At 40.3% G+C, this 26,321-nt stretch overlaps 1 long non-coding RNA gene across 18 annotated transcripts in view; it reads right to left on the reverse strand.

The window, feature by feature from the left end:
* The window catches only part of LOC138922035 (uncharacterized), a 59,364-nt gene extending 35,508 nt beyond the window's left edge, over positions 1 to 23,856 (reverse strand). For 3 of the 18 annotated variants that reach the window (XR_011435131.1, XR_011435129.1, XR_011435130.1), the window contains exons 1-5: positions 14,425 to 23,853; positions 13,294 to 13,462; positions 12,942 to 13,146; positions 12,333 to 12,388; positions 2,245 to 2,342 (exon numbers count right to left, since the gene is read on the reverse strand). This is a non-coding gene — a long non-coding RNA (uncharacterized lncRNA). Of the gene's footprint in view, positions 1 to 2,244; positions 2,343 to 12,332; positions 12,389 to 12,941; positions 13,147 to 13,293; positions 13,463 to 14,424 lie in introns of all 18 variants that reach the window. The other 15 variants (XR_011435139.1, XR_011435138.1, XR_011435136.1 and 12 more) reach the window with 12 other exon arrangements.
* Between the last annotated feature and the right edge of the window lie 2,465 nt (positions 23,857 to 26,321).

A 26,321-nucleotide genomic window follows, 5' to 3' on the forward strand; every position in this document is an offset into this window, starting at 1 on the left:
GGAAGGAAGGATGGATGCAGCATCATAAGGGAAAAATTTGCTTCTTTCCCTTTGTCTTTTCAGCCATTTGGGCTTAACGGTGTTCAGTGCTCCTGATTTATTTCCCTTCCCATTTATATTTTCCTTCTTCCCTCGATAATCTACTTTTGCTTTCCCATTTTTCCCTCTCTTCTCTCCTTTGCTTGCATTCTTATCACCTTCCCTGATAGGACGATGACTGAATCGGGCAGGTAGACATGAAATGGGAGATCTGAGTAGAAACTAACTATAAGATTTACTAATTAGAGTATGTTGCTGCTTAACACATTTTTTTTTAACCTTTCATCTGCAGTTAAAAAGAAGAAAAGAAAGGTGAGGAGGCAAAAAAGGAGTAGAGAGGAAAAGGGAGAGACTCATTTATCCATTCATTCAAGAAGTGCTGTGTTTCCAGAGAAAGAGAGAGTGCCAAAGAGATAGAGAAAACACCACACAATAATTTGTGTTATTGTAGTTGTATCATCTATTTCCCCTTCTAACTCAGTTGGGTAAAGTAGAGATGCCAGATGGGAGGCTAAAGACTAAGGTGAGATGGGCAGTCTCCCTCCCTCCCTTATTGCCTGCTGCTTCTCATATCAAAAGATGGAGTCTACATCCCTCCCCCTAGGCCTCAGTGACTGGCTCAACCAATAGGATGCTGTGGAGGTGACTTTCTGGGACTTCTGAGGCTAGGCTGTAAGAAGCCTGGTCTTTTGGAATATATCCTCTTGGGATGCTTTCTTTTGGAACCCAGCCACCACTTTGAGAGATGCCCAAGTCACATGAAGAGGCCACATGCAGGCCCTCCAGTTGGCAGCCCCGAATAAGATAACAGCCAGCATCCTCAGCAAACACAGAAATGAACCATCTTGACATCCAGCACAATAGAGGCAAAGAGGATTTCAGCCCAAGCTGACATCTGACTGTACTTCCTAGGAGACCCCAAGCAAGAACTGCCCAGCGAATCCCAGCCAATCCACAGAATAATAAGAGACAAGAATAAGTTACTGTTTCAAGCTACTCTACTTTGTTGTGGTTTGTTATACAGCAATAGATAACTTTTTTCATCCTTACACGAGACACAAAGAATATCGAAAGTTTGAAGATTCATGATGCCACCCGGAATGCATGTATATTTTTTACGTATTTTTTTCCTTTTAAAGGTCACTTTCTTATTCATTAGCCTTGAAATTGGAATTTGAATTGACCTTGATCAGAAATCCTAAGAAATGCTTAAGCAAATATTTTAAGCACTATCATATTTTGAGTACTAGTTCAGGATAAAGTGGTATTGATGTGACAAGAATAATGGATGTGTAATTAGAAGATGGAGTTTAAGTCCTAGTTCTGTCATTTATTACTGTGTGGCCTACAACAAGTTATTTCACATTTCTGCTTCCTAGTTTCCAATGCTATAATGTAATCGAAGGTATTTAGTGATGCATGACAAAACACAAACATTCAGCGAATTTCCATTTCTTTCCTTCCTATGAAAGTCCTGTACTCATAAGTGCAACCATATCAGAGCCTATCATACTGCTTCCTAAAACTAAATATTTTTATTATGTATCAAATGTTTCCCTTGATAACTATTGCATAAGCTTCCATAGTGTTGCCTTTACTAGTGTGATCTGCCTCACTTTTCCTGTGGGATAGTTTATTTAATAGATTTTGGGGACTCATCCTGTTGCTGGATTCTTACAAAGACTCTTTTGTGATAACCTTCTTTGGTTTTCAAGGACATGACCCTGTTTCTCGAGTGTGGTTCCCTACTGTAGCATAAATGTTAACAAGTTAAATGCATATCACATAAGAATTTTAATTGTTCATCATATGTTTATGTATTGAAATATAGAGTCGAATTGATATAATTGGTAACATTACCCATTTGCTTTGATTTGAGATGTCAAGTGATTGAAAAAATTTTTAATTCAGAATTGAATTACCTTGCTTATTTGAATTTATCATTTTTGCGTAATTAGGATGAACTAATTTTTTTTTTATTAATGTTATGATAGATTACAACCTTGTGAGATTTCAGTTGTACATTTTTGTTAGTCACGTTGTGGGTACACCACTTCCCCCTCTGTGCCCTCCCCCCACCCCCCCTTTTCCCTGGTAACCACCGATCAGATCTCCTTATCAATATACTAACTTCCAACTATGAGTGGAGTCATATAGAGTTAGGATGAACTAATTTAATTTGCAGTTATCCTTAAATGACTTAACTGATGTCTGCTGAGGTTCTCAAGGCCACAGGATTATGGAGTCATGCTGAACATCACTCTGTCTCTTAGGGTTGGAAGTACAAGTGCACCTTGTGAAGCCTGGAGACAGAAGTTACAAGCTTGATTTTTTCTCCATTAATGTTTTTTTTCTGTTTTGTCCCCCTCACCTCACTCTAGGCTGCGTCATGTTTCCCAGAAGGACCACATATTGCATTTGGAGGTGGTCCTCCTTTTCCAACTTTGTTCTGATTTTATGTCATTTTTACTTGGTGTTGAGCTCACATCTCAGTTCTGCAAAGGAAAGCTGGTTATTTATCTGGTAACTTGTGGTTGGAATCCCCAAGAGAGTGCTCTTTATAGAGACTGAGGGTCCTTTAGCAAATATTGCTTTTTGATGATGCATTTTAATAAGCCTTTTAAAAATCTGGATACCAGACTACCGGCTAGGGTACCTGGAAGCAATAATTTTAAAATAGTGCTTTTCAAACTGCAGGTCCTGACCAACTAGTGGATTATGAAATAATTCTAGAGAGTGTGACAAGCACTTAAAAAACAATGAAACAAAATGGAATAGATAATATTAGAGTGTATTACACGTAAAAAGGTAAGAACAGTTTCATAAAATTTTTATATTCCTTTGGTGTGTGTGCGTATATACTGATTTACGATAAAAAATAATTTATAGATTTATTTTGTGAGTTGCCATCAAAAGAATTTGAAAGTCACTGCCATGGATTTAAAGTTATCTGAAACACAGTTTTGTAATATAGCAGTTTGAAATGAAGCCCCAACAATATATGTAACAAATAAAAGCGTAGATAGGTTTTAGCTGCAAATTTTAAAGGGATTGGCAAGCTACTTTTCCTGAGAAGTCTAGCCCTGGGATGACTGGGTATTTTCCAAAGGGCCAGGAACCAGTTATCCCAATAAACGGTAGGGGCCTCAATGCTCTCTCCCTGGGAGGCTCTGAGGTAACGTTCCTCATCTCACTTGTAATGCTGCTGTTGCCTTGCTGCAGTGGCTGTTGGAAGTACTGCGTCTTCCCTAACCAGATCAGAAGGACCCAGTTTTCCCAAAGTCTTGGTCTGCCAGAAAGATGGCATTGCACTTCTCCCCGATTTGTGGGACCTGCACCCAGCTTGGAGAGCTGGAAAACTCCAGCCCTTAACTCCCCTCTTTGCTAGGGAACCACGTTTTCCTTCCCACTGGGTCCTTGGAAGATGGGAAGCAGCAGTAAGGTTACTTGTGTTTTATCCACACCATGTGCGTCTGTGTTTTTGTGTGAAGGCTGACTCATGTGGAGGAAAGTTCTATGCCTAGAATTATAAAATTAATGCTAATCAGAGTAATGCAGCATGCCACTTCCAATCTGCTAATGAGCTTTGGGGAGAGATGGCACATCTTCCTGCAGCTGATGGATGCCCCTTTTAGAGGATCTACGACATCCTCCCCAGGTCTTCACTCAGCTGGGCTAACACACTTCAGAACAAAATAATCCTCAGGGCAGGATGGGACCCCTTGCTTTTTGGTTCTTGTCCCTTGAATCAGTCTACTCTCTGTGCCACTAAAATGGCTGCCTATTAAACTCATCAGTGGAATCTGCCATACTGTGTCACTTAAACTTTTTCCATCTGCTTATGGTTTTTACTTGTTTTTCATAGAAAGCCCTGACCTAAATCTCTACTCTTCTTTTATAATGCTTTCATTTTGACCTTACTACTGCTGAAAGTCAACCAAACTCATTCATCACTGTCCCTCCCCCCAATCTCCATGAACATTATCCTGTTATCCAGGTTTTTAACATCCACTCAAGAGATTGTCAACAAAAATGGACTAAACCTTTACATGGAACTTCTTTACCCCCACATGGGACATTTTCAAGAATAGGAGCTTTCAGATGAATTAGCAATGTAGATAAATTTGTTACCAACACTAGAATCTCATTCTAAAATATTTTCTACAGCTCAAAACATGGCATAAGGCAGATTCCTATTTAAGAGAAAGGGCCTTCTTTTAAGTTGTCTTGAAGATTCTGAGACTGTCCTTACGAGCAGTGCTATGAGAGGATACGAGGCACAATCTCAGTCACCCCAAGAGTTAATTTAAATGGAGAAAGTGAGATGGTTTCCCAAAACATTGGAATTGATTTTTCCCTGAGTCTCTCCATAGTTGTAGATTCTGATAATCACAGAATATAGAGAAGGAAGAAACTTGGTGTTCCTTCTAACTGCCTCATTTCACAAACCAAGAAATTGAGGATCAGAGACATGAGGTCATTAAAGTCATCCAGTTACTTAGTTGCTTACTTCGACTAGGGTGGTTTCAGAAAGGATGCAGAAAAGTACAAGTATTTGAGAGCTAGTTAGGGACTGTATTAATCAACACTGTAATAATCAGCTCTGTGTCCTTGGGTGCTGCGACAGCTGGGGGTCCACTGCTGCAGCTGACAAATAAAGTGTGAGGAAGAAACAAAAACTGAGGGAGTCCATCGCCACTAGACCTGCCTTATAAGAAATGTCAAAAAGAGCTCTCCTGTCTGAAATGAAAAGGCAAAGGATACAAAGCTTTAAACAAGTTGATAAATAGATAAAATCAGAAAACTGCAACTCTGTATCAGAACATGTTAGTAAACAATTATGATGCAAAGGTTAAAGGGAAAGAAAGCATTAAAAATAACATTAACCGTTCCAATTTGGTAACAAATTCACAATACAGAAAGAAAGAATTTTGACAACAAAAATAGCAAGGGAAGAAGAAAAGGACAGAACTTGCCTAGTCAAATGAAGCAAAAATGCTATCAGCAGAAAAAGAACTATCTCATCTGTGAGACCTTTTATACAAACCTCATGGTAACCACAAAACAAAAATTAAGGCAGAGTCACGAAACATAAAAAAAGAGGAAACTGAAAAACACATCACCAAAAACCGTCAAGCTGAAATTGTAGTGAGAAACACAAGGAAAAAGAAACAAAGGAAATATAGAGCAACCATAAAACAAAAGATAAAATGGCAATAGTAAGTCCCTATATATCCATAATCATCCTAAATGTAAATGGATTGAATGCACCAATGAAAAGACAGAGAGGCTGGACAGGTTAAGAAAAAGACCCAAAAATGTGCTGCCTCCAGGAGACCCATCTCAGCTCTAAAGAAAAACATAGGCTCAGAGTGAAGGGGTGGAAGATGATACTCCGACCAAATGACAACCAAAAGAAAGTGAGTGTAGCCATAATTCTATCAGACGAAATAGACTGCAAGCCAAAAAAGACAAGAGACAAAGATGGGCATTATATAATGATAAAGGGGATAATCCATCAAGAAGACATAACATTTATTAATATATATGCACCTAACGTAGAAGCACCAAAGTCTATAAAACAACTATTAACAGATCTAAAGGGAGAAACTGACAGCAACACCATAAGAGTAGGGAACTTTAATACCCCACTTACATCAATGGATAGGTCTTCTAGAGAGAAAAATCAACAAAGAAACGTTGATCTTCAATGAAACACTAGACCAGATGAATTGAACAGATACATATATAATATTCAATCCAAAAGCAGCAGGATATACATTTTCTCTCAAGTACACATGAAACATTCTCAAAGATCCACTGTTTGTTGGGAAACAAAACAACTCCCAATAAACTTAAGAAGACTGAAAAGATATCAAGCATCTTTTCCAACCACAATGGTATGAAACTAGAAATCAACCACAAGGAGAAAGCTGGAAAAGTCACAAATATGTGGAGCCTAAACAACGTGCTATTCATTAACTATTGGAACAACAACAAAATTAAAGGAGAAATGGAAAAATATCTGGAGGCAAATGAAAAGGAAAATACAGTGTACCAAAATCTATTGGATACAGCAAAAGCAGTACTAAGAGGGAAGTTCCTAGCAACACAGGCCTACCTTGTGAGACAGGAAAAATCTCAAATAAACAATCTAACAATACATCCAACAGAATCAGAAAAGAAGAAAAATGAAGAGCCCAAAGTCAGGAGAACAAAGGAACTACTAGAAATCAGAGCTGAAATAAATGACATGGAGAGTAAAAAGAAAATAGAAAAGATCAGCGAAATTAAGAGCTAGTTCTTTGAAAATATAAACAAAATTGACAAACCTTTAGGTAGAATAAGACAAAAAGAGAGAAGCCTCAAATAAATAAAATCAGAGAAGAAATCACAAGCAATATAACAGAAATACAAAGGATTACAACAGTATTCTTTATCAATGTTATAAACTACATTAACAAAATGAAGAATAAAAATCACATGATCATCTCAACAGACGCAGAGAAAGAATTTGACAAGATTCACCACATATTTATGATAATAACTCTCAATAAAATAATTATAGAAGGAAAGTACCTCAACATAATAAAGGCCATATATGACAAACCAACAGCTAACATTATACTCAATGGTGTAAACTGATAGCTATCCCTCTAAGAGCAGGAACAAGACAAGGATGCCCACGCTCACCCTTCTTAGTCCTAGCCAGAGCAATCAAGTAAGAACAATAAATAAAACATATTCAAACTGGAAAGGAAGAAGTAAAACTGTCACTACTTGTGGATGATGAGATTTTACATATAGAAAACGCTAAAGAATCCATCAAAAAACTAAAAACAAACGAGCAGAAATAAAAAATCAAGAATACAATCCTATTTACAATCACAAAAAGAATTAAGTGGGTAGGAATAAATTTAACCAATGAGGTGAAAGACCTATACACTGAAGACTATAAGACATTGTTGAAAGAAATTAAAGAAGACATAAAGAAATAGAAGGATATTCTGTGCTCATGGATTAGAAGAATCAACATAGTGAAAAAGTCCATGTTACTTAAAGCAATCTGCAGATTCAATGTAATCCCTATCAAAACCCCAATGACATTTTTCACAGAAATAGAAAGAAGAATTCTAAAATTTACTGGAAACAACAAAAGTCCCCAAAGAGCCACAGCACTCCAGAGAAAAAAGAACAAAGGTGGAGGCATCGCATTCCCTAATTTCAAAGTATACTACAAAGCTGTATTAATCAAAACAGCACGATACTGGCAGAAAAGCAGACACAGATCAATGGAACAGAATTGATAGCCAAGAAATAAACCCATACATTTAGGAACAGCCAATTTTCAACAAAGGAGCTAAGAACATACAATGGAGAAGGGAAAGTCTCTTCAATAAACACTGTTGGGAAAACGGACAGCCGCACACAAAAGAATGAAAGTAGACCATTATCTTACACCATGCACAAAAATTAACTCAAAATGGATTAAAGACTTGAATGTAATACCTGAAACCATAAAACTCCAAAGAAGAAAACATAGGCAGTAAGCTCTTTGCTATCATTCTTAGCAGTGTCTTTTTGAATATGTCTCCTCAGGAAAGGGAAACAAAAGAAAAAATAAGCTAATGGGACTACATCAAACTAAAAAGCGTCTGTATGGCTAAGGAAACATCAATACAATGAAAAGACAACCTAGCAATTGGAAGAAGATATCTGTGAATCATTTATCCAATAAGGGGTTGCTATCCAAAATATATAAAGAACTCAACAACAAAAGAACAAACTTAGTCAAGAAACGGGCAGAGGATTTGAACAGACATTTTCCCAAAGATATACAGATGGCCAACAGGCACATGAAAAGATGTTCAACATCACTAATTATTAGATAAATACAAATCAAAACCACAATGAGATATCACCTCATGCCCATCAGAATGGCTATTACTAAAAAGACAAGAAATAAGAAGTGTTGGAGAGGGGCCAGTGCCATGGCCGAGTGGTTAAGTTCGTGTGCGCTACTCACTTCAGCAGCCCAGGGTCTTGCCAGTTTGGATCCTGGGCCTGGACACGGCACCACTCATCAAGCCATGCTGAGGTGGCATCCCACACAGCACAGCCAGGATATACAACTAGAATATACAACTATGTACTGGGAGGGTTTTGGGAGAACAAGAAGGAAAAAAAGATAGACAACAGATGTTAGCTCAGGTGCCAATCTTTACAAAGAAAACAGAAGTGTTGGAGAGGATGTGGAGAAAAGGGAGCCCTCATACACTGCTGGTGGGAATGTAAATTGGTGCAGCCACTGTGGAAAATAGTACAGAGATTCCTCAAAAACTTAAAAATAGAATGACCAGGCATGACATCAGCATCACGGCGGAGTGAGCTCTTCCCTTAGACTCTCCTCCCTAAGAAAGAATGAAAAGGACATTCATAAACCAACAGAGGACAGGCACACAACACAAAAGACATCTGAGAGACCCATGCAGCCAAATGCCTGAAGGTGGAGGTGCTGGACCCCCCAGGAGGAAGGAGGAGGAAGTAAGGGGATCTCCTCTCCCTCCCCAGCAATGACCTAGGGCACAGGACCATGCACAGCTCTGAGAAAAGAGGGGCCTGGGGGGAGACTCTGTAGGAATGCCTTCGCTCTCCAAGTTCCCTCACATCCCATAGGAAAGCTCCACAGAGGAGGCTAAGCTATTGTGGGGTTGTCTTCATGAAGCCAGCACGCCAGGAGGACAGACAGCGAGGGCAAACAGAGAACACCCACGGGATGGCACATGCAAAAGAAGTGCCCCTCCCCCTGCTGGGCTCACAAGCTCAGCCAGTCAGCCAGAGCAAGGGACCCCGTCTAGAGTGCCCGTGCGTACATTAGCAAAGCAGCAGCTACAAGCAGGCAATCGCAGATGGGTCCTGTCAGCATAGATGCCAAAGGACAAGCACAGACACCAGGGATCACAGCAGGCTCAGAATACACAGCTCCTGAACCTCCTCCAGTGGTGGCAGGTGGAATCTGCAACCAGATACTATCTATGTGAAGGCACAAACCAACCCCATCAAATAGTATGAAGAAATATATTAATAGTCCAGACCAGAAGGAAAATGAAAAGCACCTAGAAATCAATCCTGAAGGCACACAAATTTACAATGTAAACGACAGAGAATTCAAAATAGCTAACATTAAAAAACTCAACGAGTTACAAGAAAATTCAGATAGTTCAATTAAATCAGGAATAAAATTAATAAACAGAGGGAATACTTCACAAAAGAGATTGACCCTACAAAGAGAAACCAATCAGAAATGTTGGAGATGAAAAACACAATGAGATAAAGAAAAATCTGGATACCCTGAATTACAGAGCTGACGTTATGGAAGACGGAATTAGCAATCTGGAGGACCGAAATATAGAAAGGCTTCAGATGGAGGAGGAGAGAGAATTAAGACTAAAAAGAACCGAAGAAATTCTCTGAGAAATATCTGATTCAATTAGGAAATGCAACATAAAAACTACGGGTATTATAGAGGGAGAAGGGAGGGAGAAAGGAGCAGAAAGTCTGTTCAAACCTGGAAAAGGAGCAGGAATTACAAGTAAAAGACGCTAACAGAACTTCTGATTACATCAATGTAAAAAGACCTACTCCAAGGCATAGAGTAGTAAAACTGGCAAAAGTCAGTGACAAAGAAGAAATATTTTTAAAGGCAGCAAGGCAGAAGAAAATAACTTACAAAGACCATATCAAACTTTCAGGAGATTTCTCAGCAGAATCTTTACAGGCTACGAGAAGGTAGAATGAGATATTCAAAATTCTGAAAGACAAAAACCTTCAGCTGAGAATACTCTATCCAGGGAAAAATATCCTACAGATATGGTGGAGAAATACAAACTTTCCCACATAAACAAAAGCTGAGGTAGTTCATCACCACAAGACACCCCAAACAGGAAATGCTCAAGAAGACCTTCATACCTGAAAAAGAAAAAAAAGAGTTCACAAAGCCTTGAGCAAGGAGATAAATAGGCAGCCAAAGTCAGAAAATTGCAGCTCTCTACCAGAAGAGGTTAGCAAAAACTTAATTATGACATGAAAGGTAAAGGGAAGGAAAACATCAAAAATAACTATAATCTTGTGATTTTAACCACAAAATCACAACACAAAACAGAATGTGTTATGACCAACAAATCAGAGGAAGAGGAAAGGGATGGAACTGGCTTAGACCAAGGAAATAAGAGGCTATCAGAAAATGGTATATCTCATCTACGAGATTTTTTATACAAACCTGATGGTAACCACTAAACAAATAATCAGAACAGAGACACAAATGATACAGAAAAAAAGAAAACTGAGGGGCTGTCCCAGTGGCATAATGGTTAAGTTCACATGCTCTGCTTCAGCCACCCAGGGTTTGCAGCTTCAGGTCCCAGGCACAGACCTATGCATCTCTCATCAAGCCCTGCTGTGCTGGCATCCCACATACAAAAAACAGAGGAAGATTGCCACAGATGTTAGCTCAGCAACAATCTTCCTCAAGCTAAAAAAGAGGAAGATTGCTTACAGGTGTTAGCTCAGGGCCAGTCTTCCTCACACACAAAAAAGAGAAAACTGAGAAAACCATCATAGAGAACTACCAAACTGAACTGGCAGTCCAAAATACACAAGACAAGAAACAAGGGAAATACAGAGCTGCAAAACAAGTGATAAAATGGCAGCGTTAAGCCCTTATATATAAATAATCACTCTAAATGTAAATGGATTGAATTATCCAATCAAAAGACAGAGTGGTGGGATGGATTGAAAAACAAGACTCATCAATATGCTGCCTCCAGGAAACACTCTTAGCTCTAAAGACAAACACAGGCTCAGAGTGAAGGGACGGAAGATGATACTCTAAGCTAATGGCAAACAAAAGAAAGCAGTTATTGCAATACTTGTATCAGACACAGTAGACCTCAAGATAAAAAAGGCAATGAGAGACAAAGAGGGGCAGTATATAATGGTAAAAGGGACACTCCAACAAGAAGACATAACACTTATAAATATACGTGTACCCAACAAAGGAGTACCAAAGTACATAAAGCAACTATTAACAGACCTAAAAAGAGATATTAACAACAACATAATAATAGCAGGGGGCCCCAACAGTCTACTTACATCGATGGATAGATCATCCAGACAGAAAGTTAACAAGGAAATAGTGGAATTAAATGGAAAACTAGACGAGATGGACTATATAATAGATATATATGGAACATTCTGTCCAAAAATAGCAGAATACACATTCTTCTCAAGTGCACATGGAGCATTCTAAGGACAGACCATATGTTTCGAAACAAGATAGGCCTCAATAAATTTAAGAAGATTGAAATCACATCAAGCATCTTTTCTGACCAAAATGCTATGAGACTAGAAATCAGCTACAGGAAAAAAGCTGGGAAAGTGACAAATATGTGGACACTAAACAACATGCTACTGAACAACCAATGGATCATTGAAGAAATTAAAAGAGAAATCAAAAAATATCTGGAGACAAATGAAAATGAAAATACACCATACCAACTCATATGGGATGCAGAAAAAGTTGTCCTATGAGGGAAATTCATAGCAATACAGGCCCAGCTTAAAAAAACAAGAAAGATCTAAAATAAGCAATCTTAAAATACAGTTAGAAAATGGAGAACCAACAAAGCCCAAAGTCAGCCGAAGGAGGGAAACAATAAAAATCAGAGCAGAAATAAATGAAATTGAAACCAAAAAAGAAAAAAGAACAGTAGAAAAGATCAGTGAAACAAAGCGCTGGTTCTTTGAGAAGATATGCAAAATTGACAAACCCTTAGCCTGACTCTCTAAGAAAAAAAGAGAGAAGGCTCAAATAAATAAAATTAGAAATGAAAGAGGAGAAATTACAACAGATACCACAGAAATATAAAGGATTATAAGAGAATACTATGAAAAACTATATAGCAACAAACTGGACAATCCAGAAGAAACAGATAAATTCTAAGACTCATACAACTTCCCAAAACTGAATCAAGAAGAAACAGAGAATCTGAATAGCCCAATCACAAGTAAAGAGATTGAAACAGGTAGCTTAGTGGGAAACTACTTACCCTGACAAGGTTACCCACTCAAAGCTAACAGCCAACATCACAATTAATAGTAAAACACGCTATATTTTTCCTCAAGACTGACTTGATTTCTACTATTTCAACTTCTCCTTTTCCTTTAATGCATGGATCCTGCTAAACCTTATAAATCCATTACAATATAAAGTGGGGAATGAATAAAGAGCTCACCTGAGGGATGTTCACTCTCTGTGGCTCCTGGGCGAGTACAGAGGACTGTGGTTCAGCTGAGGGGACAGAAAGAAGACAGGGGTCCTGAGATTTAGCTGTCTTACAGCTCTTAGATTCACCTCCTCAAATCTCAGCACCCCAGTTGGGGATCATCCTCCCCATAGGCACAGGGCCCTCTGGGCCTTGAAAAGGCACAAGAAGGATCATGGACAGGCAGCAACACCTGTCTTTGTGTGATTCTGAAATGACCATGGAGCTGAAATCTGCAGTTTTTTACTGAGTGAACATAAACTTTACTCGATTGATTTAACAATAACGCATGCGTCCTTCTGGATAACAGAAAGAAATAAAAACAACCGATCAGTTGAATTAAAGTACGCCAAACGACAAGACACTATTCCTTCATTAAAGTTAACTTAGCAGAAAAATGCTCAGTATGCATCATTTATCTATTTTTCTCAGTAATATTATTCAACCCCTGGTATACACAATCCACGGAAAGCCTAGTAAAAGAGATGGGAGGATTTAAGGCAGGAATTTGTAATTGTTCATTTCAGCTGGGAAGTATTTCTCAAAAGGCCCTTTCGATAGATGCTTTTGGTAACTTACCTGTGAGAGAGTGAACTGTCACAAACTGCGTTTCCCTGGACAAGTCACTGAAATTTTCAGGCCCAATGTCTTTAAATCTTTCAAAAGAGTTAGAAGTAGGTGACCTTGGAAAACTCTTCACAGATCATCATTCTTGGATCCTGTGACATCAGGATAACGTCACTAATGTCACATGTGGTGGTGGACATGTGTGACAGCAGCGCATCTGTAAATAGCGGGGGCCATTTAAGGGGACTGGAGACAGAACTTCCTCCCTCTGCCTGGTTGTCCCTTACCCCCAGACCTTGCCCTCACGGCTCTCCAACAAAGCAGCCTTTCCTGAGCAGCCTGCCCCTGGGCCACCCCAGCTCACCTGTACTTCCCAGGGACGGCCCAAATGCCCCACTGTCACACAGTGTGGTGGCTCCTGAAGGTGGCATCATCAAGTCTGGTTCATTCTGGGCAGGAGGATCAAGACCTGCTTCTGATCTTGCAAATCTAGCATCTGCTCCTTTCTGGGCTCTTGTCTCTGCTCTGAAGCTCTGGAGAGAGGTCTAAGGTCAGAGGGGCGCTCTCTTCCAGGTAAGACTCCCTCACAGAGGCCCCCTGCTTCCTGCCTCACAAGGGCTGGTTTGTTTCAAGGCAACTGGGACATGGATCTGAGAAATAAATTCATCTTAGGGGCAAAAAGGCTGACTCTTAGAATTCATTATAACGTCAGACTTCAAGGACAGAAAGCCTGACAATGCAGAGGGGGCCAGGCACCTCTGTCTGACCCAAGGGACCTGAAGAGACACTAGAAATCCCAGGATACATGTGACACATGGTGGGATTCCATCCACATCCTTTCCTTTACATCCCTGGGGACGCAGGGACAGGCCATGTTCCTAAGTGCTGTGAAGGCTGTAATGCCAGTCTTGGGCAGGTGTGACATCAGACAAAGCCTGAGACTGAAGCCAAGCACACCTGCCCTCGAATCCAAATTCCCTGGCTGGGAGCTCCTGACTCGAGCACATCGGGCCACCGACCCGAGCCTCGGTTTCTGGTGAAGTGGTTGTCAGGGTACATTAAACTATCCAGTAAAAAAACAAAGCGTCCTCTAACTATAACAGCAGTTGTCACTTACTTAAGGCTTCCTACCTGGCACTTGTCTAAAATAGTGATCTATGTTTCCAAACGTCGCCGTGAAACAATCATTATTAATATTTATAGATGAGAACCCTGACTCTCGCCCAGGTTCCTTCTGTCGCCCCTGCTAACAGGTGACAGAGCTGGCACTGACCGGGCCTGTAGTGCTCCAGAGCTCGGGCTCCACCGCAGACCCACGGTCACCGTCCGCCTGATAAACGCACTCCTCCCTCCCGCACCCACCGCCGCCGACATGGGCTTCTCTCCGGTCGGGCTGCAGGCGGGCTGGTCACACGATCCTCGGGCATCCCGGACCGCCCCGAACACCTGCGCCCCCCGGCAGCCCGAGGGCCGGGGTCTCCCCCATCGGCCTTACCCGCTCTGACGGCCCGCCCGGGTTTATACACCGCCGCGGGGGGCGACGAGGTCCCAGACACTTCCTGCTCCCATCCCCAAGCACAGGCACACCCTTCCCAGCTAGTCCCTCGCCCTCGGTGCGCACCCTGCATTTTCCGAGCACACCCCAAAGTTCCCCAACGGTTCTCTGGAGTCCTGAGAAGACAAACGAGGAGGCTACGGCTGCACATGCGCAGAAGGAGCGTGGCGTCCCCTTCCCGGAGTCCAGGCGGTGAACCTCACCTATTTAAAACTACATTTCCCATAGGCCTCCGCGTCTACATTTCAAGTCACTTTTGGCCTTTCCGCGAAAGCGGGAGGACGGTGTTCTTAAATCTCTCCTGCCCAGGGTCCTCCGAGCCCGAAGAGGTTAAGGGTTAAGCCTGAACTCTGCTGTCAAATGCAAAGGGTAGTCCGCTATTGGCTCCCGATTAAAATAGCATTTTTTTCATAAGTCATTTGGAGGTAATTGGGGAAATTTGAATACGGATTGGATATGGAAAATATTAAAATATTACTTAGATGGTGTGAAAAAAATTTGGAGTTAGGTAGGAAAATTGACTTTGTAAAAAGAAAAAGACATGACGACTGAAGTAGTTAAATTATATAGCTGTAAAATTATAATTTTACAATTTTTCAACCTGGGACCTCCACCCTGTTCCTTTACAGCCGCCGGACCCACCAACCCCTGAGCCCCATCCTGGCGCGCCTGGGGCCCAGTGTGCAGATTCTACTGAGGGTCTGCACAGGTGCTCCAGGGGTGGATGTTTATAGGAAATCTGTTGGGTCTTCTACATTAACATTGATTCTTGCTGAATTCTCTTATTGTTTCAGAAATTTTTATGTTAAATATCTTGGATTTCCATGCACATAACGACAAGTTTGCTTGCTTTTTGCTGACGTTTATAATTCTTTGTCATTCTTTACCAAATTACAGACAAAAGCACAAGAATGCTGGTTAAACTATATTAAATCAATCATAATAGACTTTAACATAAAGATCACGAAGGAGAGAAAGTGGTCACACATATGTCGTTTAACAAACATTTATTGAAAACTGACTGTACAATCGACATCATTCTAGGTGCTGGGATAGCAACATCAAATAAAAGAGAGTAAATTCCCTACCCCCATGGAGTTTATGATCAGGCTTGTTGTGGGGCCTATTAGTCAGGGTCCCCTGAAGAAACAGGTGTCAGTTGTCAAGAAACCATGGGACACTTGAGGAGAGTCTAATAAATAGGGCTCTAAAAATGTGGGTAGGGTTAGTGAAGCATCCTGTAACTAGTGTTGGTAGAGAGTTATTATCACCCCCAGGGCTGTAGTGAGAGTAGGTGACATTATCAGAACTTAGCACAAAAGGCCACCCTTATGAGAGCTGTGGTCTTAGGAAGAGAAACATTGTGAATGCCCATTACATGGCTCAGCACGGAGAGCCAAAGGAATAAATACCCAACACCTCACTTGTTCTCTTCCCTCTGATATCCTATCCTCCGTTAAGCATTTATAAACCCCATTCAATACCTATTCTTAGAATTCCATCCACATGTGTCTCTTCTAGACCTTTTGGTCACCAATTTTCCAGTCTTATTCTTGTTTAGCCCCCTACTACCTGTCAACTCACTGAGCTACTGGACATAAATCAGTATAAATCGAAACTCAAGTACATGTCAGTTCTTCACAAAGTGAACTAAATATACCTCCTTAAACTCTACCCACTGGGAAGATTTTTTTTTCACCACACATTTCAGAACCACCCCTAAGTGAGACTGTAATCGTAGCAGCCATAATTTCCAATGATGCCACCATACACTGTAAACCCAGTTTGAAGGAGAGTTGATGGGTATGTGGCCACAGGTCTCCCTTGGGGACTTTTGGGGAATGTTTATTTGTATATTCTTGTGACCAAGTTATGAGGAATTTTGTCAAAGGGACCCAGCCTTCCCTTTAGTCAAAGCCTCCTGTCTAGAAAGTAGGATATATCAAGGATTTAGAAAGAGAATCTAAATCCCTGTTGTGGTGATTTGTGTTCGTTTTCTGCCCACAAGATCCAGAATTTCACATGTATATAGATATATATCTCAAGAAGCATCTTAGTAGAATACCCATCTATTTCATTTCAATGAACTTCATGATCAAAGAGCCACCACCACTGATCCCTTCATATCACCACAAAAGATGGCTGCACATGAGAAACACTCTAAGAGTTTCAAAAAACATTTGTCAGTATCCCATTAGAGAAAATACATATTTCATTGCTTTGAAATGCAACATGGGCTGCTCCTGAGTCCACAGGGAGTATACTCATATTGATTAATTTGAGCCTATCCAAACATAATTCATCCTTCCTAATCTAATATGGTAAGGATCCACCCCCTTATGTGCTACCTAGTTTCTGCTTTATTGGGCAAGATCTTGAGTTCCTTTTGTGTTTTTGGTTTTTTAATTTCTGGATTTCTTGCAATTTTACTCTGAACATAGCTGGTTTTTTATTCCTATTATGGGCCTGGAGCCAGTAAGGAAGTTCGGACAGGGCCTGAGGATAGTGTGTATCTCCTTCAGGGGTAACTTATACTAGGATCACCCCTTAGGATTTGGAGAGAGAGAGAGAAGTGAGACAGACACTGTCAGAATTCAGTTACTCTTCACTTCTTTTTCTAAGCTCCTCAAAGCAGTGACTTTTAGTATACCTTAAAGGCCTTAAAATTGCAGAGTGTGTGGCAGGTACAACAAACTTGAACTGTCTAATAAGCCTCAAAGCTGTGCAGAGGCAAGTGTACACCTGCCAGGCAAAGTGCACAGAGTTTAGAACATCTGTTCTGACCAAGTAGTAGTATATGTTTGACCATATCCTTCTCCTCTGATAATAACTTTGGGCTTCCGAGATGCTCGGTAAATCCATGTAAGTGAAGGAATACAATTTCTTCACCTTAATCTTGACCTCACACTGATCCATCCTCGCAGTAATTGGGGGAGGTGTACTTACCCGGCATTCACCCTCATATGGCTAGTGATCATTTTATAAAATATTGAGGAACATAATGTCCCTCTTGAAGATATTCTTGTATTCAAACCTTATCTGAGTGAGTAATTGAGGCAATCTATTGAGAGCCCCAGTATATTGGATCACTTTTCAAACTGTTCAGACACCTCCATCTGGGAACTGTTTGTCTCTACACCTGTCAATATTAGATTAGTTTTATCTTTTTAGGGTTTCATGCAAAAGGAATCATACAGTGTATTTTTGTGTGGCTTTTTTTTCACTCAGGATAATGATTTTGAGATTCATCCTATAGTTGAATACCAGCAATGAAGGAACAGCCTCACACAGGGAGAAACAACTGCTTATGAAATCAAGGGAGACTCATTGTGCCCAATGAGTTCAGCTATATGTGAATCCAAATACATGTAATCATTCCAATTTCCAGGTTCCTAGACTTTCCCAGTAAACGTCCCAAATCTCATGTAATACACCTCCTCAAATTGTGGATCTAATAGTTATTGTAATTGTTTGAAGAAATAATGTCCAAAACTTCCCAAAGTTGATGAAACAATGTTAATTTACACATCCAAGAAGCTTACTGAACTCCAAGTAGGATAAATACAAAGATATAGTTTTACCTAGACACATCATAGTCAAACTGTTGGAAGCCACACACAAAGAGAAAATCTTAAGAAAGAGAAAAACAACTGAACATGTACAGGAGAGCATCAACATAAATAATATCTAACTGCTCATCAGAGAAAATAGACCCTAGAAGGCAGTGAAATGGCATATTCAAAATACTGAAAGAAAAAATGGTAACGAAGAATTTTTTTATCCAGCAAGACTATCCACTAATTATAAAGGTGAAATAAGGACATTCTTAAATTTAAAAGGACTGGAAGAATTTCCTGATATCAGAACTGAATTGTGAGAAATACTAAAGGAAATTCTTTGGGCTGGAAGAAAATGACATCAGACAGTACCTCGAATCAGCTGGAAGAAATTAAGAGAGCCAGAAGTAATAAATTTCTGGGTTTTAAAAAAAAGAATCTATAAATATATTTTCTCATTTCTTCTGTTAAATTCTTTAAAAGACATGAGATTGTACAAAGAAATAATTGTAACATTCTAGTATTGGTTTTGTAACATATATAGATATAATATATATAAAAACAAGAGCACAAGAGGGGAAAGTAACAGAGTTACATTGGAGGAAACATTCTATATTTCATAGGAATTAAGTTAATATTCGTTTGAAATAGACCATAGTCAGTTAAAATGCATATTGGAATCCCTACCACAGACACTAGGAAAATAGCTCAAAAACAGTAAAAAATATTCAATAGAGGAATTAAAATGATATACTGAAAGATTTATTTAGCACAAAAGAAGTTAATAAAGGAAGGACAGAGAACAAAAAAGCCTGAAGACACAGAAAACAAATAGCAAAATGGCAAATGTAACTCTGATCCTATCAATAACTGCACTAAATGTGAATGGTCTAAAAAAAACAATTAGAAGACAGAGATTGGGAAAATGAATAATAAAGCAAGATCCAACTATACGTGATCTACAAAAGACACATCTTAGATTCAAAGACAAACAGAAGTTGAAACTAGAAGGATGGAAAAGACACATCACACAAATAGTTACCAAAAGATTGCTGGAGGGTTGTGTTAATACTGGACAATGTAGATTTTAAAACAAGAAATATTATTAGAAGCAAAGAGGGACATATCCAAATGACAAAATGTCATTAAATCAGAAAGATATAAAAATTAACAATGCTTACAAATGTAACAACAGAGCTTCAAGATACGTGAAGTAAAATTTGACGGAAACGAAAGGAGAAAGAGACAATTCAACAATACTTGGAAATTTCAACTGCCTCCTGTCCATAATGGATTAAAAAGAGGAAAGACAATCAGCAAGGTTATACAAGACTTGAACAGCACTATCAACCAAATTAAATTAAGTGACGTGTATAGATCACTGCACTCAATGACTACAAAACACACATTCTTTTCAATACCACATGGAACATGCTCCAGGATAGACCGTGTACTCAGCCATAAAATAAATTCCACAGATTTAGCAAGAATGAAATTATATAAAATACGTTCTCCAACCACAATGGAATGTGAGCTATCAAGAATGGAATATATCTGGGATATCCACAAACATTTGGAACTTAAATGACACCCATCTGAATAACATATGAGTCAAAGAATAAATTGGGAACAAAATTTGAAAGTACTTTGAAGTGAATGAAAATTTAAAAAATAGAATATCAAAGTCTATGGGATGTGCCTAAAGCAGTACTTAGAGAGAAATTTAGAGTATTAAACACCTATAGTGGAAGAGAGGAAAGTCTCAAATCAATAATTTAAGTTCCTACCCTAAGAAAGGAAAGAAAGGAAAATAAACCAAACTGAAAACAAGCAAAAGAAAGGAAATACAAAAGATTAGAACACATGTCTGTGAAATACAAAACACAAACATCAATAAAACCAGAAATTGGCTGTTTACCACATAAAGTTGACAATCCCTTAGCTAGCATCCCCAAGGAAGAGAGAAGATAGAATTTACCAAAATCAGAAATTAGAAAGGGACACCCACAGAGAAATTAAAGGATTATAAGAGAATATTATGAACAACTTTATGCCACAAATTAGACAATTTATAAGATATTGGCAAATTCTTAGATCCAAATTTCCAAAACTGACTCAAAGAGAAATAGAAAATCTCCATAGATCTGTAACAAACAAGAAAGTTAAATTACTAATTAAAACCCTTTCAGGGAAGAAAAGCCCAGATTCAGATGACTCAACTGGTGAATTCCATTGACTATTAATGGAGAAAATAATCCCAATCTCCCACCATCTATTTCAGAAAATATTAGAAGGAGAGAGCTGGTCTCACATCATTCTATTAGGCCAGAGTCACCTTAATTTCAATGGCAAGTGAAGACATCACATGCAAAGACAAGACCACTATCCCTCATGAATATAAATGAAAAAGCCTTAACGATGTGTTAGTGAGTGATGTCACCAAGATGGGGGAGTAGGAGATGTTAGCCTCTGTCCTCCCAGAAAGATCAACAATTAGACTGCTACCTACCCATGATCAAAAAGAGTTCTGGGAGAGCTCTAAAGCCCTCTTAAGAAACTTTAGCAACATAGCGGAACAAAAAATGTGAGAATAACCACACATAAAGAGAAAGAAGAACAGCTTCATTTTGCCTGCATCACCCCGTCCTTTAAGCTGGCATTACTCAGTGCTAAGAGGGAACTCCTCAGCTAGAAAGAGCTCTCCTTTCAGGGAAAGAGAGAGCAGAGTGAACGACCGGCGTCCCAGCCTTTCAGGGCACACAGGAAGTACCCACTTTGGTTTCCCCCCACCCAGAGACTGGCAAAGCAGAAAGATATAGAGATGGCTAGGGACAGGGAAGAAGAGCAGGGTTTACCAATATCGGGCACACAGCAGTAAAGACCACAGCTGTGTGACCTGTTCTATAGATAACCCCAACGTGGAAGGGCAAGGGGAACAGTGCACTAAGAGAGATACACAGCTCTGTGGGAGCAGGGGAGGAGCAGTCTCTGAACACGTTCCAGGAAAGGGGTCACCTTCCATGCCAAGATGAACTTTGCATGAATAAAGATTTAAGTGAGGACAGACTGAGAAGAGTGAAGAGGGGAATGGGGTGTGGACCAAATTTCATCCACCTGCAATTTTACCTACTCAAATTTTATCTACCACGGCAAGAAGTTAGTGTCTAATATTTTAAAATTACTTTTAAATACAAGTATTCGTACTAGTTATATAAATGGAGGTAAACACAAGAACAGCTAGGATAGAAATGGCTCAAGTGGTTTCCATGGGGAATGGAACTGGGGGGATAGAAAGGACTGGGGTTGTGAGGTTGGGGAGGGCCTGTCACGGTCCTTTATAAAGCCTTCAGTACTATTTGATTTTAAAGGCACAAGTATGGATTCCTTAGATAAATATTAATTTTTAAGTGAGCTTTAAAGAATGAGTAAGGTTTCTACAAGGAGAAACTTGTAGTTTCTCAGTTTACTTTTCCTGCCACTCTAGTGCCTACGACCACAGGGCGTGGGAAAGCCCTGGCCCCGGCTTCAGAGTGGCTGTGGCTTCACGGGAACATGGATGATCTGTCCCTGTGGTACCACAGCATCACGTCTGCCTGCGATCCTGCTCTAAACCAGCAGCCTCTGATACTGCCAGAATCCCAGCATCATCCCCGCTGGCAGTTCTTCGTGCCAGGCCCCACCCACTGGACCAGACTCCTGAAATGCTGAAATGGACCTGAATCCCTACTTTCTCCATCCCTAGTTCAGCCTCTTCTTTTTATACGTGGCCCACGTCAGCCTCTGGACAGCATCCACGATGCACTGATGGTCTCCCACCAGAACTCATTTGTACATTTCTGCCTGTTCCTCCTTCACCCGCTCTCTTCCTGCAGAATGGCTTGGCTGCTCCTTGGAGCTCATGCAGGATCGATGTATCACTTAGAGCAGCTCTAAGGAAACATCTGGTGAGGGGGAAACAGGACTCACTCCAGGCAATTACCAGACGTAGGAGGTACTGCCGATTTCCACAACCAAATAATGCACTGCACCAAGCTCCAAGGCAGGAAAGGGCAGAGATCCTAGAGCCAGGCTGCTGAGGTTGGAATCCCTATAATACCACTTACCAGCTGTGTGATTTGGGGCTCTTGATTGAACCTCTCTCTGTCTCAATTTTCTAATCTGTAAAATGGGGCTACTAATGGATCATGGAGGATCCAAGCCGAAGATACTGAAATTGGTTAAGAGGTTCTTGCATTAATCCAGACAAAAGACAATAAGGGTCTGAACTGAGGCAGTGACAGGGAGGATGAAGCTGAGGAGACCGAATTAGAAAGTTATTTCGGAGGCTGAATGGCACAATTTGGTACCAAGTGACCATGGGGGATCAGGCACCAGAAGAAGGGGACAGGTAGGAGGAGAGAGAAACCATTTAAGTGTAGCTTCTAATTTTTTTATGAGGGTAGCTGAGTAAATGTGGATGCTATTAACATTGACAGTTCACAAAAGAGACTCATATTTGCTGTGTGTGTGGCAGGGAGGGGCATATTCCAGAGAGTTCTGTTGTAATGATGACGTATCTCCTTTCATTTTCATCACCACACTGTGGTTCCGATCCTCAGATGATGAAAGTGTGTCTGCAGCCTGACATTTGTTACCTCACTTAATCCTCACACGAGCCCCATGAGGTAAACGTGCTGCTACTATCTCTGTGACGTAACAGGGTACTTGAGTCTCAGAGAGGTAAAGCAACCTGCCCAAGATCACACAGCACCTTGGCTGGGATTTAAATCCAAGAGGATTGGACTCCTTGAGCTATCAGCCTTCCAGTATTGCACAGTGCCTCTCAAATACACTCTTCCAGAGAGGCGTCCTAGATATTTTCATCTGTGCAGTCCTCCTGCATGAAATAGTTCAGATTCTTCTACCTAATTTTCATTTGAAACTCTCCTTGTATACTCTAGAATTTGTCCCAGCTGGTGAAAAGGTGTCTTACCATATTATATACTTGTCACAGCTGCTCTATAAACCTGCATGTGTGCACTGTGTTGGCACGGTGTGGTTTCTGTGTCTAATTACAGTGTTGAAAGCTACTACATGCACAGATAGATATGTATATAGAGATTAGGAACACAGAGCGGTTCCCCTTTCACATAAAAGTGCATGTGCTGTAGAGGAAGAATAGCATATTTTTAACTCTTGAGCACTATTTGCTTAGCTGATAGCTAAGTGAAATGAGGGGGTGTTAGAAAGCTGTGAATAATGTTCAATATGAATATTATAGGTTACCTGGGAAAAAGGGGTTTTACAGTATAAAATGATACTGCCAAAATCCAGCAAAAGGCTTAAAAGTCCAAACCACTCTAAACATTGATTTGACTCAATCGTGCCATTTAGAACATTCCATTTCCCCAGAAAGAAGTCATTCCTGAGAAAAACTGTGCAAATGGAATGTAAGAAGGAGAGAGAAGAAAAAGTAAGATTGCAGATCCACAATGAACAGCGTCCACTTTCACCTTTTGGGAAATTTATTTCTACCCCTCAAAAAAAGAGAGCCGCAAATAATGGTTTTCCCGATGAAACCACCCCAGCTGGATCATGCTAAAAAGCTTTCAGGAGGGAAGCAGTAAGTAAATTCAACTGTTCAGATGCATTTGGAAGTCATCCTAAAGCAGCAGCCCCAGTAATCGCTGCGCCATCAACAACTAAAAGGATCCAGACTATTAGATGTGGACAACAGAGAAATAATGGATGCTAAAGAGGTCGGAAACAGAAATGATGGCATTCACCCACTACATAGCTTCAAAGCGGATGACGGGAAAATGGAGGCTCCATTTTCTAACTACTGAACTATTAAAACACACACACACACACACACACACACACACACAGACTGATAAATGCCAGTATCAGTTTTATCACGTAGGTGGTTAAACAGTCACTTTCTTCTTCAATATTTTGAAATATACAAGGACTTTGGTCTTCTACTAATTTCAGAGTTGAAGAGGCAGGACGGCTTCCTTCTCTGCCAACGTGCAGACTGGGAAGATGTGATGCTGGGGCACCCAAGGTTCCAGAACCTTGGAGGCAGGATGCTGGAACATAAGGCAGGCTGGGACGCACAAAATGTCTATCCATGAGCTTAAAGAATTGTTGGATAAGAACCAGTTCTGCTTCTCCAGCCAAGCTTTCGCTACTTGCCAAGAACATTATGCTTTGGTAGCCCAGTGATTCTTGCAGTAAGGACCCACGAAGTCTGCTTACATCAGAATCAGCTGCATCCCTTGTTGAAATGCAGATGCCCAGGCCCCAACCTACTGAAGCAGAATCTGTTGAGGTGGGGCAAAGATTCTCATGCCACTGTCCTTGAGACTTAGCAAGGTAATTAATGTGACCAGATGTCCTGGTTTGACTGGGACAATCCGAAATTCCAAGATCTTCGAAGTATTATGATATAGACTAGGGGTCCACAAACTACAGCCCATGGACCAAATTTGGCTGCCGTTTGTTTTTGTAAATGGGTTTCAATTGGAACACAGTCATGTTCGTTCATTTTTGTCTTTGGCTGTTTTGACCCTACAACAGCAAAGGTGGATAGTTGCCACAGAGACTGTATGGCAGGCAAAGTCTAAAATATTTACTATCTGGCACTTTACAAAAAAAGCTGGTTCACTCCCAATGTAGACCAAAGGTTTTCAACCATTTCTGCACATCAAAATCATGTAGGGATTTTTATAACACCACTTCCCCAGACCTAGTCCCAGAGTTTCTGAATCAATTGGCCTGGGGTAGGACTGGATATAGCTATCATTTAAAAGCCTGTTCAGGTGATTCTAATGCGTGGCCAGGAAGAGGCCAATTGCTCTAAGGGAGACTGCACATACTTTGGAACCAGGCTGAAAAGACTCTGCTCCATAATCCCTCCCTTCATAATCCGGCTGAGTGTCCTTGGGCAGCCCGTGTAACTTGCATGAGTCTCAACTGCTTTATCTGTAAAACAGAGCTACCAATAGTCACTTTGTTGGGCGAGGTATTAGGAAGATGAGAGACTATATACGCACACCTCCCGAGACAGGGCTTAGCATCCTGTGAGACTAAATAAATGGTACTGGCGGTGATGAGGAGGATGATAATGATGATAACCATGATAAAGGGTAATGCCTATGGCTTCAATAATGCAATTGGATATACATTCATTAAGCACTGTCTGTGTGCTCTGGAAGGGGAAACCTTGATAAATAAGATGTGATGACCACCTGAAGGAGCTCACAGTCAAGTAAAACAAACAGGCACGTAAGATAGTGACAGCAAGAGAAAAGAAAAACGGGCCAAGAAGACGGAAAAACGAGTCACAAGAGAAACTAAATTCTAATAAATATAGACAAACATGTAAACTTCAGCAATAATCAGGGAAATGAAAAACAAAACTCGAATGAGACATTTTCTCCCAGCAAATAGGCAAATATTAAAAATATCCCACCTTCACAGAAGCATAATTTTTACAGGCTTTTTAAAGGGTGAATTGACAGGTTAAAATCTGCACACTTTTCAAATCCTCTATTTCCCTTCTAGGTATGTAGTCTGGAGAAACACATATGCTCTAACAGACCTGTGTAGGAACTTTCACTGTGGCATGGCTGCAGCAATGTGAACCATCTAAATACCCATAAGATGGGGAATGGCCAACTAAATCTTCATGCCTTCATTCTATCTAATTCAATGCTAAATTATTTTTTAAAGTGATTTAAATGCATACAGGTACAAAACAGACAATCACACAAAGTACTCTGTGTCAAAGATGCAAATCATAGAAAATGCCAGAACATAGGTATAATAAAGCACACACATGCACACTCAAAACAAAACTTTACTTTTTTATCCATGTATGTGTATGTAAATTCCCAGACAAGATTACTTCTGGAAAGGAAAGGTAGATTTTGAGAGTAGCCTAGAGGAGATCTTTCGCTTACTATATTGTTTGAATATTTAATAAAGTGAATGTATTCATGTACTGCTTATGTACATCTTTTAAAAGAAAAAAAAACACCAGACAATAATTGAATGTAGTGAGTATTATCAGAGAAGTATGTGTAAAGCATGATGGGGGAACCAAAAACAATGCTGCTGGGGTGGGATGGAGAGGAGGAGGTGCCGCAGAGATAGGGTAATGCTGAGCTAGGCCTTGAAGGAGATGATGATGGTGGCATCCCAGACAGAGAGGGGACCATATGCAGGGGCTCAGGGGCATGGCATGTATGCTTTCATTCATTCATCCCATTATTCACTCAACAAACATTTGTGGAG

The sequence above is a fragment of the Equus caballus genome, unplaced genomic scaffold, assembly GCF_041296265.1.
Source record: "Equus caballus isolate H_3958 breed thoroughbred unplaced genomic scaffold, TB-T2T haplotype1-0000035, whole genome shotgun sequence".
Classification (NCBI taxonomy): domain Eukaryota; kingdom Metazoa; phylum Chordata; class Mammalia; order Perissodactyla; family Equidae; genus Equus; species Equus caballus.